General features: G+C 40.7%; 1 protein-coding gene across 1 annotated transcript in view; it reads right to left on the bottom strand.

Moving 5' to 3' along the window:
- The window catches only part of LOC131077930 (nicotinate phosphoribosyltransferase 2), a 257,965-nt gene extending 242,649 nt beyond the window's left edge, over nucleotides 1-15,316 (bottom strand). Inside the window, exon 1 of the mRNA XM_058015527.2 lies at nucleotides 14,798-15,316. The gene's annotated coding sequence lies outside the window, so the exon portion shown is untranslated. The remainder of the gene's footprint in view (nucleotides 1-14,797) is intronic.
- Nucleotides 15,317-16,735: the final 1,419 nt, after the last annotated feature.

Here is a 16,735-nt window from a genome sequence, read left to right as displayed (position 1 = left end):
ATAAAACAAATAATAAATTTCATTAATACAATCCCCAAATTAAATTTAGCCTAACATCCATATTTAATTAAATATGAAAAATATCTATATAATATTCTCATTATTAACCCTTGATTAATAAGATTAAATCAATTATGCGATTAATATAACTATATAAAATTAATCCCCAAATTTTAATTAAACCTTGCTAATAAAAACTATATTAAAATTAATCAATTTTCACCTTAGTCAAAATAAGGAGTTAAAATAAATCCCACATAAGGCTAAGTTAAATGGGGGGAAATTCTTTTTCAAATTTTAAAAAGAACTCCCCCTCCACTCATTTTAATAATATTTAATTATGAACCCTACTTAGGGTTGAGTTATCCCTTTTATTTTATTTTAAAAACTAACCTATTCATTTTATAATTTCTAAATGCTAACCCTAACCCGAATATGGGCTAGGGTTGCATATCTTATTTTTCTCTCTTATTTTAAATGCTAACCCTAACCCGAAAATGGGTTAGGGTTGCATATTTTAGCATATCATATGCCCCGTTTTTTTTTGCTTAGGGTTTTGGTGTGTGTGTGCAGGTTCAGTGGAGGCAGCGGCGGAGGGAGAGCCGCAGTGTAAACCACGGTGGGGGCGGCCTTAAACCACGGCGGCAAGGCAAGGGGGAGTCCGCAATTTTGTGGAGGCAGCGGCGGAATGTAGCTATGGCGGTGGCGTTGGTGGCGTGTGCCACCTACAGTGGCGCTGAGGCCACCACTGCGGGCCTAGAGCAATTAAATACTGCGCAAGATGATTAATATCTCCAGATTAATAATTGAAGAATTATTGGGGATAATTTATTTCAGCTAATAAATTAAGTTGTGACGACCCTTTTTGGGGTATAATAGGTCAAGTTGTATTGTAATAATAAAATTGTAAAGTTAATTAAATTAACTTTAGAACACCACTCTAATATCATTTAAGATTTCAATTGGAACAACTTGTTAAGTTGTCACATCTAATTAAGGGTTGGATGCATGTAATTGAGTGTTCAAAAAAAAAAATTTCGTTGTTGTGTTTTTGCCCAAAAAGTTTGGGCATGACATAAAGGAAGACATCCGTAGAGTAAAGGGAGGACACGGGAAAGAGGAAACGTGAAGGAAGAGAAGCTGCGGACTGCGGACTGCAAACAGGTAAGCGATTAAACTTACATGCCACAAGGATGTATATGTGTGTGGACGTGTGTACCACACACACACATATATATTAATGAGGATTCTGTCGTATGTAAGATAGTATACCAATCTCTTGGGCAGATTTATAGTAGTATAATAATATTGTCTCATGAGTATGTAACAAACAAATATAAGTATGTATGCAGCATATTTGTTAGTATTTAGGAATAATAATAGTAATTAAGGACTATGTAGATGCAGACATAAAATATAGATGATAATGAAATATAAAATGTTATATGAATAACAATAATTTGGCTATGTGATGGAGGCTATTGGGAGAAAAGTCCCTTAGCCTAATTCAGGGATTATGATAATCCCTGGTACGCAATATATACTGAGTATTCATATGCATATATGTTAAGGCTTGGGTGTCAAAAACTCACCCAAGAAGAGACGGATCTGGCCGGTCCTCTCTGGTAGAGTTGGATGATAAGATGTATCATCCAAGGCAAGGAATTGATCATATATGATGGTCTTCCTTGGTAGGCTTGGATGTAAGATGTTACATCCAAGATAGGAATCGAATTATCCATCGATTTCCTGGTATGGCTTGGAACCAAGATGGGTTCCAAGAAGGCGAGCATTACAACCGCCTAAGGACATGTCCCAGTGCTGCACTCGTATCCTTTTTATTATTTTAGAATTGAGATTAGTTTTAATTAAGTAATTGAAGTTTAACTGCAAATTAGATTAGTTATATATATATATTTGTTGCATTCTAACAGTCTGTTTTGCAGGACAGTGATCTCTAACTAGTAGGGACACTACAGTGGTATCAGAGCATAATCCTACCAACCTGTGGAAAGGAGTCTTAGTTTATGATCACATATCAGAGAAAGAAAGGCACAAAAGCAATGGTTGATCAATTAGCCAAACAACTTACAACCTTCAGAACCCCACGAAAGTCCATGGCGCGCATCATTTCTGTGATATTTTATGATGTCAAAACCCTTCTTCTACACTCCAATATTTTCAGTGTCTAGGCTCCAGACTTCAACAAATCATTTTAAATCTGGCCGTCGTCTTTTTTTTTTTTTTTTTTTGGGCACTGTAATGTCCCCGATGGCACCCCGGCCATACAACCTCCCTATACGGTCTACCTGTGGCGGTCGGCCCGTGCTTTACCCTTCGCATCACGTGGTGGCGTGGTGGTGCGGTGTTCGGCGTCTTCTTCCCTTTACCCCTTGCTGTGCGGTGATGGCGGTGTGCGGGGTTGTTTTGTTCTTCGTCGCGGTGGTGTTGTGCGGCGTCTTTGATGTTTGGCGGCGTTTTATTCTTCCGCGGGCTGCTTGGTGACCGCCTTCGGTGGCTCCCACTGCACGGTGTGACCACCGCACGATGGTGCCACCGTCGGTGCTTCCACCGCACGGTGGTGCACCGTCCACCGCACAATGGTTCCATCGTCGGTGATGCCACCGCACGGTGGTGCCACCGCACGGTGGTTCCACCGTCGGTGATGCCACTGCATGGTGGTGCCACCGTCGGTGCTTCCACCGCACGGTGGTGTCACCTTGGTCCCACCGTACGGTGGCCATTTTCCCCTTCTTTTTCTTTTTTTTTTTTGACCGTACAGTCGCTGTCGTACGACCGTGCGATTTTTTTTTCAAATTTTTTTTTTTTTTCTAAGTTGTCTAGAGAGTCTTCGGCTCGGGTCCCCTGTCTCTAGGGTCGCTCTTCATCCTTCTCGATTGTCTTCGCCCGAGAGTCGCCTGTTGTGGTCCTGTGCCTCTTGAGTCGCCTGCCTGGCCTCTCGAGTCCCCCTCCATCCTCTCGGGTCCCCCTCTGGGCTCTCGGGTGTCTATCCGGCCTCTCGGGTCCCCTGTGCGCTTCGCGTGGTAGGGTTTCAATTTGTACCCGTTGGTGGCAAGTCTATTTTCAATGGCCATCGGAAGACCTGGAACCACAAATTCTACAGGGACCACGATCTCCTTCCCGTACATAAGAAGAAGAAGAAGAATAATAAAGATTTTGAAGGCTACGGCCTTCCACACAGGGTTCCAATCGTTGCCGACACTCTTCGGATTATCTGCGTCGCCAGGGTTTGGGGCGTCTCCCTTCCAATTTTCTTTGTATTCCGGCAGGTACACCTCTATTGGTTGCTCTGGTTCCTCTACTTCAAGCCTGTAGCTTTGGAACATTTCATAATCCTCCATTTGCCAGTGGAAGAGCCCATTAGGTGAGCATACCTCATCTTCAGAACATCCCTCCAATTCGAGCACCCCTTCACTGTTCGGATCCATCGCGTTCTTGCCCTTGCTTTCATCGGGACCCCCTTCCCTTTTATTAGAGTCCTCTGAGTCCAAGTCTGAAGAGGCGAGCTCTTCGCCGACATCTTGGGTGTGTAGGTCAATGGTATATTTCCGCCCTCCCTTCTCCATGGAAAGCGTATTTTTCTTCCAGTTGTGGTTTACCCTCGCGTTGATCAACCACGCTCTCCCTAGGATGGCATCATAGCCTTTCTTCTTCGAGGGAATAACCACGAAATCTAACAAGAATGGTTGTGTACCAATTGTCACTTGCTGGGCCATCAACAGGCCGAGTGGCTTAATGCCGTGTTGGTCCGCTCCCACCAGGTTGAATGTGGGTGGCCACAGGGTGGGCTTCCCCAGCCGCTTCCATGTTTCTTCTGGTAGTACATTCACCCCAGATCCACCGTCCACAATGGTGTCCTTCAGAATGGTCCCACGGATACCCATTTCTACCACAGCTGGGTGTCTACCACTGCTCAAGGCTAGTAACATCGGGTCAGTTGAAGGGCTAACGGAAACCTCCACCTGTGGTGTACTCTTCGAAGCGGTGGCGGGAACCCCTACCTGTGGTGCACTCGACGATGCGGTGGCAGGAACCCGTACCTGTGGTGCACTTGACGATGCGGTGCTTTGCACATTGGTGAGGATGGCAGTCCTCAATTGTGGCATAGAGTCTAGAAGGTCTTTCACCTTTATCGGCACCTCCATCTGCAAGATTTGCCCAATGATGTTATTTTCCGCTTCCGTACAAGATGATGTACTCGCCACCTCGTTGTCCCGTCGTTCGGTCGTCATCTCACATTCAATATTGGCCTTTGCCTCCCGTAATCTCTCCTTCTCCGTACGGGGGTCGGGATAAGTGGCTTTTTTCGTCTGGGCGCGGGTGATCGCCAATACTTCTTTCTCACGAGTCTTCTCAGCCTTCTCAATGTTGAGGAGATTAACCCCTGCCTGCGGGCAATTTGCATCCTCATGGTCGCCTGGCCCACACCAACGGCAGAGGTGCTGAGGGGTGGCTTCCTTCATGCAATCACGGGCGAAGTGCCCCCACTGATTACAGGCCCTACATTGGATAATTGGCCGGCCCTTGGCGTCATACTGGATATGGCTTCCGTTATTGTTATTGTTGCTATTCCTTCCGCCGCCGCGTCTATTGTCCCGGTATCCTCCAGATGATGCCGTTGTGTTAGTCTGCTGGCCCGTACCCGCTGGTGCGGATGTTGTGGCCTGCTCCGTGAACAACACCTGGTTCGTGCTTCGGGTTTTCATATTGTATGGGCACTCCTTGGTGGAGTGTCCCATCACTTGGCAAATCTCACAGAATGCCTTCTTCGGGCAAGTACCCCTTGTGTGTCCGTCACTCCTACAGTCTGTACACCACACTTCATTTTCTTCCGTCTTACTTGTACTCCCTTTCATGGCTTTGAATTCTTTCAACATTCATTCCATGTCCTTCTGGAGTGCGTGTACCTTTTTACCCGATTCACCACCGCTACTGCTCTCCCCGTCAGAATCTTCATCATCGTCAGATGAATATCTATTACTTTTCTTCTTCCTTGATGTTTTATATTCGCTTTCTAGATCCATCGCCCTGTTATAGGCGTCATCATATGACGTCGGGGGTACAATCTTCATTTTTTTTCGTAGGGAGGATTTCAATCCTTCCACAAACCATCGTTTTTTTAAGCCGTCAGCCGGCTGGCTCTCCATTTTACCCAAGAGTTCTTTCAGCCTCCGACTATATGCCCGTACTGTCTCCTTAGTACCTTGCTTGGTAATGTATATCTCTGTCACAATTTCGTTGTCATCACGAAGCAACCGGAACTCCTCCGTGAATTCCTTCTGTAGGGTAGCCCATGTGGCCACTTTTTGCTTATCTACATCGGAGTACCAATCTATGGCGACTCCTCGTAACGTGGCTGGAAACTGCTGTACCCAGTCGTCGTGGTCTGTTACTCCGTTGGCGGACCAAATGGTCTCACATGTACGGCAGTGCCGTAAGGGGTCTTCCTTGCCATCCCCTGTGAACTTTGGTAACTTTTGTTTGCTCGCCATCCCTTGTCGTCTTCTTGGAGGCAATTGTGTCTGTGTCTGTGTCTGTGGATGTGTCCCTGCACTGCTACCTCCGGTAGTGTTGGTGGTGTGTCCTAGAGGTACGGTGTTTTGCCTGTCGCCTGTGGCACCTACACCCGTACTGTTGCCCTCCCCTTCGTTTTGACACACTCCTACTCCTGCTTCCCGTTGGTGATCTTCACTCCGTGGCGTGAGGGATAAGTTCCTAAACTGATCCCGAGTCTCCTCGACTAGATTTCGCCGTAACCTTGTTTCTTCTAAAAATTCCTCATGGCTCCGCGTCCTACGATGATCTGGCGACGCGTAGAAATTTTCGTCGGCCTCTACACCTTCCGTGACACCTCCTTGGTTCCCCTCGGGCCCCCCTTCGGCAGGTCGTCCTTCGGCAAGTTGCCTCAGCCTCCGTCTTCGTTCTACTTGCTGATCCAGAATCAAAGCCCTCTGCGCGGCCTCCCACTCGTTCGTTTCTGGTTTTCTATTCCTATCTTTATTCAATAGGTTTGGCATTAATTGTCACACATCTCCATAACTCTCACTTCTTAAATCAAAACATATCTTTATTAATTCATCTGCTCAAGTACAACTCGTGTCAATGACACTTTTATTTGAAAATAAGAAGTTCACAGTTCAATTCCCTCCTGGCCTGGCGCCATCTCTCTCCGTGTCCCGTCGGCTGTTCTCCTCGTAGCGTTGCAGGATTTGTTGTCGTCGTTCCTCCTGGGCAATCTCCTCCAGGTGGGCCTGCTGTGCCAGCGATGCCTGTGCAAGCAGCCGGGGGAGCTGGTTCATTAACCGGTTTACTGCCGGGCTAACCTCCAGCGCTGTCCACACGGCACTTGGTGGGATTTCTGCCTCCGCTGCTTCTCGTCGAACGTATGTCTGAATGGCTACCTAGAGCAAAATCGAGAATTCTCGAGTTGCCGTGTCTTCTCCCGTGTACAATTCTGTCCGCGCGTCGTCGGCCTCCGGGTTTACCTCACCAACGGGTAGGCCCATTGTGTCTGTGCGCCATCCATGTCTTCCCTTCCCGAGTTCGTCTAGGCAACGGCGCCAAATGTTTGCCCTCTCGGGTAAACGGTTAAATGCAGAAAGTAAATGCACAGAACATAATGGAAATACATTAAATAACCAGTCTCTATATTAATTCCACAGTCCATGTACAATAAGTGCTTATAACATTACATCTGACACGACTAACATTATGATGCTTCGAAGAAAAGGTACACAATATATAATACCCGAAGGGGCGCGACACAACCGTCGCGACTCCAACTACCTACCCGTCGGCTAACTAACTGACCGCCGTAACTCATTATTACCGACGACAACATAAACATAATATAACAACATAACATAATGATTATTCCCGTCAACAACCCAATGTATGGTCTTGGATAAATCTCTGACTGAAGGTCAAACCGTTCATAGTGATATACAACCCATCCTTAGGAGACACAAAAAAGTCTTCGAAGACATTCCCCCGGGTTTACCCCCAAAAAGGGGATTTGAACACTCCATTGAATTAGAAGAAGGAGCAAAACCTGTCATTACCACTCCTTACCGCCACCCCCACAAAATCAAAGAGGAGATTGAAAAAACCATAAAAGAGTTATTAGAAATGGGACACATCCAACCAAGCAGCAGCCCCTTTGCTTCATCAGTGGTATTGGTCGAGAAGAAAGACGGGACGATGAGAATGTGCATAGATTACCAAGCCCTGAATAAAAAGACTATAAAAAACAAATACCCTATTCCGAGAATTGACGAACTAATGGATGAACTACACGGAGCAAGATATTTCTCTAAAATTGATCTAAGGTCAAGATACCATCAGATTAGAATGAGGGAAGAGGATATTCCCAAAACAGCATTCAGATGTCACTATGGGCATTTCGAGTTTTTGGTCCTACCACTTGGTCTCACTAACACCCCGGCCACCTTCCAGTCATGCATGAAACATACGTTCAGACAACAATTGAGGAAATTTCTTCTAATATTCTTTGATGATATACTTATTTACAGCAAGACATGGGAAGAACATCTCCGGCACATTGAGGAGGTATTAAATATTCTTGAGTCTAAATCATTATATGCCAAAGTCTCCAAGCGCGAATTTGGGATGAAAGAAATCATCTACCTAGGACACAAAATTAGTGAGGCCGGAGTAAGTGTTGATGAAGAAAAGATCAAGGCCATCAAGGAATGGCCCACCTCTAGAACCTTAACACAATTAAGGGGATTTGTGGGACTATGCAGCTACTATAGACGTTTTGTAAAAGGGTTCTCCAAGATTGCAGCAACCCTTACTGATCTAACTAAGAAAGGGGCTTTCACATGGAATGACCAAGCCCAATAGGCTTTTGAACAACTTAAAATAAACATGAGCTCATGTCCAATATTGGCCATTCCCGACTTCTCTATACCTTTTGAGCTACAATGTGAGGCATCCAGGGAGGGAATTGGGGCAGTCCTCATGCAAAAGAAACACCCCCTAGCCTTTGAGAGTCGTAAACTTACCGAAGCAGAAAGACACTACTCTATTTATGACAAAGAAATGATAGCCATAATGCACGCCTTGGCCAAATTTCGCCAATACCTTGTCTGTGGGAAGTTTGGTGTGAAAACCGATCATAACAGTCTACGCTTCTTCTTGAGCCAAAAGGATCTTAATGATAGGCAACAAAAATGGGTGAGCAAAATACAAGCCTACGACTTTGATATAGAATATGTAAAAGGGGTGAATAACGGGGCAGCAGATGCATTATCCCGAAGAGCCCACCTCAATACCCTTACCAGCATCTCAAAGGACTGGAAGGAAGAAATCCTTAATGAATATGACCAAGATCCACAAGCAAAGGAAATCTTGGAGGGAAACCCTCCCAATGAAGATTTTAAAGTTAGGGGAGTTCTCATCATGTACAAGGGAAAGGTATACTTGACCCCTCATACCAGATTCAAAAGCAAAATCCTAAAAGAATTCCATGCTAACCCCCTGGCAGGACATCAAGGATACTATAAAACTTATAAACACATTAGGGAAAAGTATGCATGGAAAGACCAAAAAAGAGATGTCCAAAAATATGTACAAGAGTGCCTAACTTGTCAACGCAATAAAACCGAACTCATCCACCCAGTTGGTTTGCTTCAACCATTACCTATTCCCAATCAAAAGTGGGAGAGCATTTCTATGGATTTCATAACAGGGTTGCCAAGGACACAAGGAAAGGATTGCATTTTTGTGGTGGTAGACAGACTCACGAAGTATGCCCATTTCCTTGCAGTCTCCACAGAATGCAAAGCCTACCAAATAGCCGATCTATTCTTCAGGGAAATTTTCAGACTCCACGGACTCCCTCCGAATATTGTCAGTGACAGAGATAGCAAGTTTATTAGCCAATTTTGGCAGGAACTCTTCAGAATGGCAGGAACAGTCTTGACCCCTAGTACCAGTTACCATCCTCAAACTGATGGGCAAACTGAAATAGTGAACAAATGGATAGAGGGCTACCTAAGGAATTATGTTACAGGGCAACAGACTGCTTGGGTTAAGTGGCTACACCTAGGAGAACATTGTTACAACACGACACACCACATGTCAATAGGGATGAGTCCTTTCCAAGCATTGTACGGCTATGAGGCCACAAGCTTTGGGGAACTAATAACCCAAGAAAGCAAAGTACCAAGAGCACAAGATTTTGTTCAACAGAGTAGGGACATCATGAAGACCTTGAAAGAGAATCTACAACAAGCCCAAAATCAACAAAAGATCTATGCAGACAGGAAGCATACGGAAAGGACGTTCGAGGCAGGAGATATGGTGTTTTTAAGGCTACAACCATATAAACAATCTTCCCTCAAGAAGAATGGGGCTGAAAAATTGAAACCCCGGTTCTATGGACCCTACAAGGTAATTCAAAGGATTGGGGAAGTAGCTTATGAGACAGAACTCCCCAAAGACAGTAAAATACATAATGTGTTCCATGTCTCCCGACTTAAAAAGGTTCTCGGGCAACACTTGGCTCCATGCACTGAACTACCTCCCCTAGATGATGAAGGGAAACTCACTTTGTACCCTGAGATCATTCTGGATACACGGAAAAGGGAGCTTAGGAACCAAACCATTACCGAATACCTGATTAAATGGAGGAATCTCCCAAATGAGGATGCTACTTGGGAAAAAGAGGAAGATCTAAAAATGCTTGAGGACAAGCAAAATTGAGACGGAGGGACTGTGATAACCCTCTACTGTATCACCTGATGTAAATCTTATAAAATATCCCAATAAGGATAATAGCATATATTACTGAGTCCAGTAGAAATATATAAAATGAAGAAATCAATTATTAAAATAATGTATTAAAAGAGGAAATAAATTATTAATGTTAAATTATTAAATAAGGTTAATATAAATAAATGATCAAATAATGTTAATATATATTTAATATATTAAATGATGTTAAATATTAAATGAAATTGAGAAATTGTATAAGCTAAGTTTATTATATAAAGTATATTAAATAGAATTATGATATAACCAAAAACGGGAGAGCTAACCACAGTTCCCCCCCCCCCCCCCGCGGGAAGTGGTGGGACGGGAGCCGCAGCCTGGGCTGTGACCACCGTCACACCCCTTCCTGCGGAAGGGACCCCGTGGTGGAACGCAACCCTTCCCCTCCACGGGGTATAAAGGAAGACATCCGCAGAGTAAAGGGAGGACATGGGAAAGAGGAAACGTGAAGGAAGAGAAGTTGCAGACTGCGGACTGCAAGCAGGTAAGCGATTAAACTTACACGCCACAAGGATGTATATGTGTGTGGACATATGTGCCACACACACACATATATATTAATGAGGATTTTGTCGTATGTGAGATAGTATACCAATCTCTTCGGCAGATTTATAGTAGTATAATAATATTGTCTCATGGGTATGTAACAAATAAATATATGTATGTATGCAACATATTTGTTAGTATTTAGGAACAATAATTAAGGAATATGTAGATGCAGACATAAAATATAGATGATAATGAAATATAAAATGTTATATGAATAACAATAATTTGGCTATGTGATGGAGGCTATTGGGAGAAAAGTCCCTTAGCCTAATTCAGGGATTATGATAATCCTTGGTGGGCAATATATACTAAGTATTCATATGCATATATGTTAAGGCTTGGGTGTCAAAAGCTCACCCAAGAAGAGACGGATCTGGCCGGTCCTCTCTGGTAGACTTGGATGATAAGATGTATCATCCAAGGCTAGGAATTGATCATATATGATGGTCTTCCTTGGTAGGCTTGGATGTAAGATGTTACATCCAAGACAGGAATCGAATTATCCATTGATTTCCTAGTATGGCTTGGAACCAAGATGGGTTCCAAGAAGGCGAGCATTACAACCGCCTAAGGACATGTCCCAGTACTGCACTCGTATCCTTTTTATTAAATAAGAATTGAGATTAGTTTTAATTAAGTAATTGAAGTTTAATTGCAAATTAGATTAGTTATATATATATTTGTTGCATTCTAACAGTCTTTTTTGCAGGGCAGTGATCTTTAACTAGTAGGGACACTACAGAAAATATATCTTAAAACAAAACTCAAAAATATGCAGGCCTTATATATGCTGAATAAATACCAAGAGATATGTTTTCCTTTATTTTTGTTATGTTTACATGTACGTAAAAAAACATCCTGGTACATATAGAGTATTATTATGCTCGTAACCTATATTATGAACTTTTCAATTGTGTAATTATGTAATGGCGTGATGGTATTTTGGGAAACAATTTGGCATGTGTTATGAAATTAAATAAAAGGTTATAAGCATAATAAATATGATGAATCAAGGAGTTACAAATTATTTACATGTAAGAATCTCTTCCCATTTTTTTATGATGATAATTTTCTGGTGAAATTGGAAGGATGATGAAACTATACAAATAGTTCCCATAAACTCGATTGAAATATTAAAAAACGGAATAGTACAGCAATTCAGAAATCTAAACCAAATCCATGGGAAAGAAATGGCTAAAGACATGGTTACAGTACTGTACAGTAGGCTTTGCCTATGTTGAAGGGCCTCCAAAGACATTTGGGACTAGGGATGGCAGAACTCTTGATTGTTGGAGGACCATACACTTTAGATATATTGAAAGCTCTTTGGAGACATCTGCAGCTAGGCACAGCTCCAGTCCTCATTATTGAAAAGCTGCAACAGGATTTTCCCACTGTAAACACCTATCAAGGCACATGGGATTAAATCATTAAGGCATAGCTACAGTCTTTGATATTGGACGACTGTCCTAGCTTCATTGAAAATCTTGGCCTGCATACTGTCCTTGACCTGTAAATCGGATCTGGATGCATGATTGGGAGATCAGTTGTTGTCACTTTTAGTGAAGAAGATGTCAGAAGACTTTGAAGATCCAGAAAACGTTACAGATGTCAGTTTTGAAGCTAAATACTAAAGATAACCTTGGGTTGATTCAGAGCATCTCATGGAAGTCAGAGATTTAGGGGAATCCTGAAAAGAAAGAGTATTTTTTGAGTTGGCGAAGAAACTGCTGGTCTAAGCCGGGGGCAGTTTCACAATCGCTCCATGGGAAGGGAATGGTGGTTTTCCACATTTTGTCCATAGGAGCAGAGCAATGACAGAAAACAACGTCTCTTCCCATTCCAGATATCATGTGCAAAGATTGACACCCTAGAAGGATTGATGAAGTTAATAAACACTTGTGTGGCCTTGTCAAAAGGGTGGCTCTTGTTTTATTCTTCCTATATGTTCATAGAAGTCTAGATAAGGCTGGAGAACAGGGTTTCCATGAAGTTGCAAGCATGTTGTAGGTTTGGAATTCAGTTTTTCATGTTGCCATGTGTCCTGGGTGGTCCTTGGGACATTTATATTACTTGCAAGACCAAGATATAGTGACATAAATAGTTCTAGCTCACTCTTACGGGAGTTTTTTTCCCATTTAAGCGTTTCTGCATGTCATGTCCCTAACTGATCCTAATTTAAATTTGATTAGAAGTGGGAAAAAGTGTTTTTCAAAACTAAAATTATTAAATATTTTAATAACAAAATTAAATATATTAATAGAGATTTTAATAATAATTTGAGTTGCTGTCGGTGGCCGACCTGTTGAAGGATATTTTAATAATAATAATATTATCTGAGATGCTGTTGGTGGCAGACCTGTTTGAGTTGCTGTTGATGGCCGACCTGTTGAATCGAATTACCAAAATATGGTAAATTAAATTTTGGTGCCCTTTTTAGGTCCCCACGCCACCTTGTGGATAGGAATCTAAAGTCTTTTGATTAATTTTGTTGAGCATTCGGGAACTTGGTGGAGTCGTTCCTATTTGGAGCTTGCAGGACGACACCCCAAGCAAGCTTGGAAAGGTTAGACAAAACCCTAACCCTTTCCAAACACTTCTTCAGACTCCATGCTATCTATCCTATGTCGCATCCCTCTTTTCTGTGCAGATCTGAGTTAATTTTTCGCATAAACAGAGTGTGGGAATCGGAAGGGCAACCTTGGCGTTCAGATCTATTACAATACTTCTGCGAATCTAGCTGAGTCAGTAGATCCCAACAGTCCAGCACCATCTTTAGGAGATACAGTCATCTTGACACTGTGAAGAAACAGATTAGGACAGCAAATACTCCATCCATTGCAGATCTGAGTTGCAATCTTATTCTGAGTGTAGATCCGAATCTAGACACCTGGAACCCACCCCAACCTGGAGGTAGTCAACACCACCTGAAGGTCTGCAATATGGAAGCAAAGTATTGAGGGTTCCACGCCTCAATACAGTCAATACAGCCTATAAAGGAGCGACCCACTGGATGAATACAGTTTCCACAGGTTACGAGTAGAGTCCTCTCTAGCCCTAGTACTGTCCAAATCAGTGATTACTGTGTGTACGTTTCAGGCCTAGAGCCAGTTTGAGCAACTGTTTATACAGTGAATACAATAAGCAGAAGTTCTAAGATTATTTTTTGTCATTACTGTTCTGTGCAAGATTTGAATGTTTGATAAATCGATGTCCCTCTATTAGTAACTTGCAGATTCTATCTATCTTGAGTTGATACAAGTTTGTTTCAAACCTTGATACATCACATTGGTATCAGAGCTTCGCATTCTCCTAGACCGTGTGTATGCAGATTCATGAGTGTTAGTGACAGAGATTTGAGGTATCAGCAAAGGGAAAGGAGGAAAGAGGCTGCCATGGGTGACAAAGATGAAGACAACCCTCGAGAATTCACCAAGGAGAACAAAGAATTTCAGAGTAGCATGAGGTACACCATGGTTGAAATGGTCCAACGCCTAAGAGGACTGAACCAGCAACTGAGTGCTCGTAGACCTATTCAAAATGGAATCGAAAGGAGCAGCTCTGGTGGTGATAGGGGCTCAACTAATCCAAATCCAAGAACCTTTAGAGCCAAATTTCTGGAAAAGGAAGGAGCAGCATCGTGGAAGAAGAGCCACCCAACCAGGGAGATGAAACGGCCAGACTTCGTGATGAATACAATGCCTTCAGCGCTGCCATACGAAGGGACATGCCTTTTACAGAATACTATGAGATGAAGACAAGGAATGGGCACAGGAGAAGGTATGATGAACGAAAGGACATTCAGCACTGCTTGGGGAAGATCACCATTCCTAATAATATTCAAATCACGTACACAGAAAACGTAGGGGTTGACTCTTTGACTTGCCTCTATGAAGAGGCGAGAGTAGCAAAAGCAGGGTTAATTCTACCCAAGATTAAATGGATGAGATCCGAAGTCATGAAGAAATCAACAATGTCTGGAGTTTAGCTTGGCAGCCCTTGTGCACTCTGCCTGAGCAACCCGGAATTTCTTCCTTACGTTGCTCGGTGGTCTTGCGAGACCCTTTAGTCTGGTGGACATTAACAAAAATTTCATCTCATTTCATTGTACCAAAAGAACACAACGAATACTACTCAATATAGTGCTTATTTTACTACGTCTAATTTCGTCATGAGCTTAACAGACGTGAAGTAAAAAAAGGTAATTACTAAATAGACAATTGTATGGATTCCACACACTGTATTTCTGACTGTAAAAAGAAACTGGCATGGAACTAGTTAAAGCAGATAATTCTCAAAAGCATAAACCCACTGCAAGCAGAAATTTTCCGTGCAGTTCAAATATAGCCGTATTTCACGAAAATTGAACAAAATGACTGTTAAAATTGAAACAATAAATAGAAGTAGAACCCTAAGCAGAGATACTTACCTGTATACAGAAAGATGCTGATAACCGCTTTGCTGTACAAATATAATGAGCTGTTAATTTGAAATGAAGAGGTTCACATAGAACCCCCTTGTTAATCTCTTCTAACAGATTATAATGATATGGGATAAAACATTGAAAACATCTGCTTGTCCACAGAGTAGTGGGCACCTTGCAATGGGTATGGGATTTGAACCCCGGATTCTCTGATGGAGGAGGATTTGCAGCATGGATTTTGATGTTGAGGCTTCTGATAGAGGAGGATGAAAAATTTAACGTCTACAAGGCTAAGAATAGCCTATGGCACAGATATTTTAAAAATGATATAAACTATAATTCTTCAGCGCGTGGAAAAAACAAGACAAAATTGCATAGAGTTAGAATTCAGTGTAGAATCCATTTTTTCGTGGATCGTGCAAGGAAAAAAACCTCTGAAGGGAAAATACGACGAAATTCCAAAAAGACAGTACGAGCAGTCAGTGGTTACCTAGGCCTAGTCTTGTTTTTCTGTTTTTAGCTGTTTGGTTAATTAAAAAAGTTAATCCGGATGCTGCTTGTTTTATAATAAAAAATAATAGCGACAAAGTTGTAAGATTATGAAAGGAATATAATGAAATATAATTAAAAAAAAAATATAATCTGTATGGAAGTCAAGTCAACTTTAAATTTAAATTGAATATTTGTTTGGTTTATAAATAATTTATTAGAAATTTTTATAAATAAAGTTGTTCAATTTACAAAAAGTTAATTGTGAATTAGTTATAGTAAAAATTGTTTGATTTATAGAAAATATTTTAAAGATATTTATAATAAAGTTATCTAATATAATGATTCTACATAGAATCAATCTATATCAAATACTTTAAATTAAGTATATGTTATATTTGTAAATAGTTTATTAGAAATAATTTATAAATAAAGTTATTTGGTTTACTAAAAAGTTAATTGTAAATTATCTATGAGTAAAAAATAATAGCAGCAAAGTTGTAAGATTATGAAAGGAATATAATGAAATATAATAAAAAAAATTATAATCTGTATGGAAGTCAACTCAAGTCAACTTTAAATTGAATATTTGTTTGGTTTATAAATAGTTTATTAGAAATTATTTATAAATAAAGTTGTTCAATTTACAAAAAGTTAATTGTGAATTAGTTATAGTAAAAATTGTTTGATTTATAGAAAATATTTTAAAGATATTTATAATAAAGTTATCTAAAGTAATGACTCTACATAGAATCAATCTATATCAAATACTTTAAATTGAGTATATGTTATATTTGTAAATAGTTTATTAGAAATAATTTATTAATAAAGTTATTTGGTTTACCAAAAAGTTAACTATAAATTATCTATGAGTAAAAATTGTTTGGTTCATAGAAAATGCTTTAAGAACATTTATAATAAAATTACAAAGAGCACAACAATTTTACATAGAATCAATCTTTATCAAGCATTTTAGTATGACAATACTAGCACTAAGTGGTTATTCTTGTTTTTCTTTTTTTCCAATTGTTTTGTTATTTAAAAAATTTAAACAGTTGCTTGTTTTACACAAAGTTAATTCCTCGCAAGTTGTAAGATTATGAAAGGAAATATAATAAAAGAAAAGTATAATTTGTATGGAAGTCAAGTCAAGTTTAAATTGAATATTTGTTTGGTTTATAAACGATTTATTAAAAATTATTTATAGATAAAGTTGTTTGGTATACAAAAAGTTGATTATAAATTATATATCAATAAAAAAAAGTTGGTTCATAGAAAATGCTTTAAGGATATTTATAATAAAGTTACTTAGAGCACAACAATTCTACATAGAATGAATCTTAATGAAGTACTTAGTATATTGTCATAAAGAGATGAGGTCAAGGTTGAGTACTAAGTAATGGATACCCCTCAATCCTTGACTCTTAGCCAAATAAAATAGATTATTATACACAC

This window comes from Cryptomeria japonica, chromosome 9 (assembly GCF_030272615.1).
Source record: "Cryptomeria japonica chromosome 9, Sugi_1.0, whole genome shotgun sequence".
Classification (NCBI taxonomy): domain Eukaryota; kingdom Viridiplantae; phylum Streptophyta; class Pinopsida; order Cupressales; family Cupressaceae; genus Cryptomeria; species Cryptomeria japonica.
Note: the sequence above shows the minus strand (reverse complement) of the source record. Positions and strands in the feature narration are given on the sequence as shown.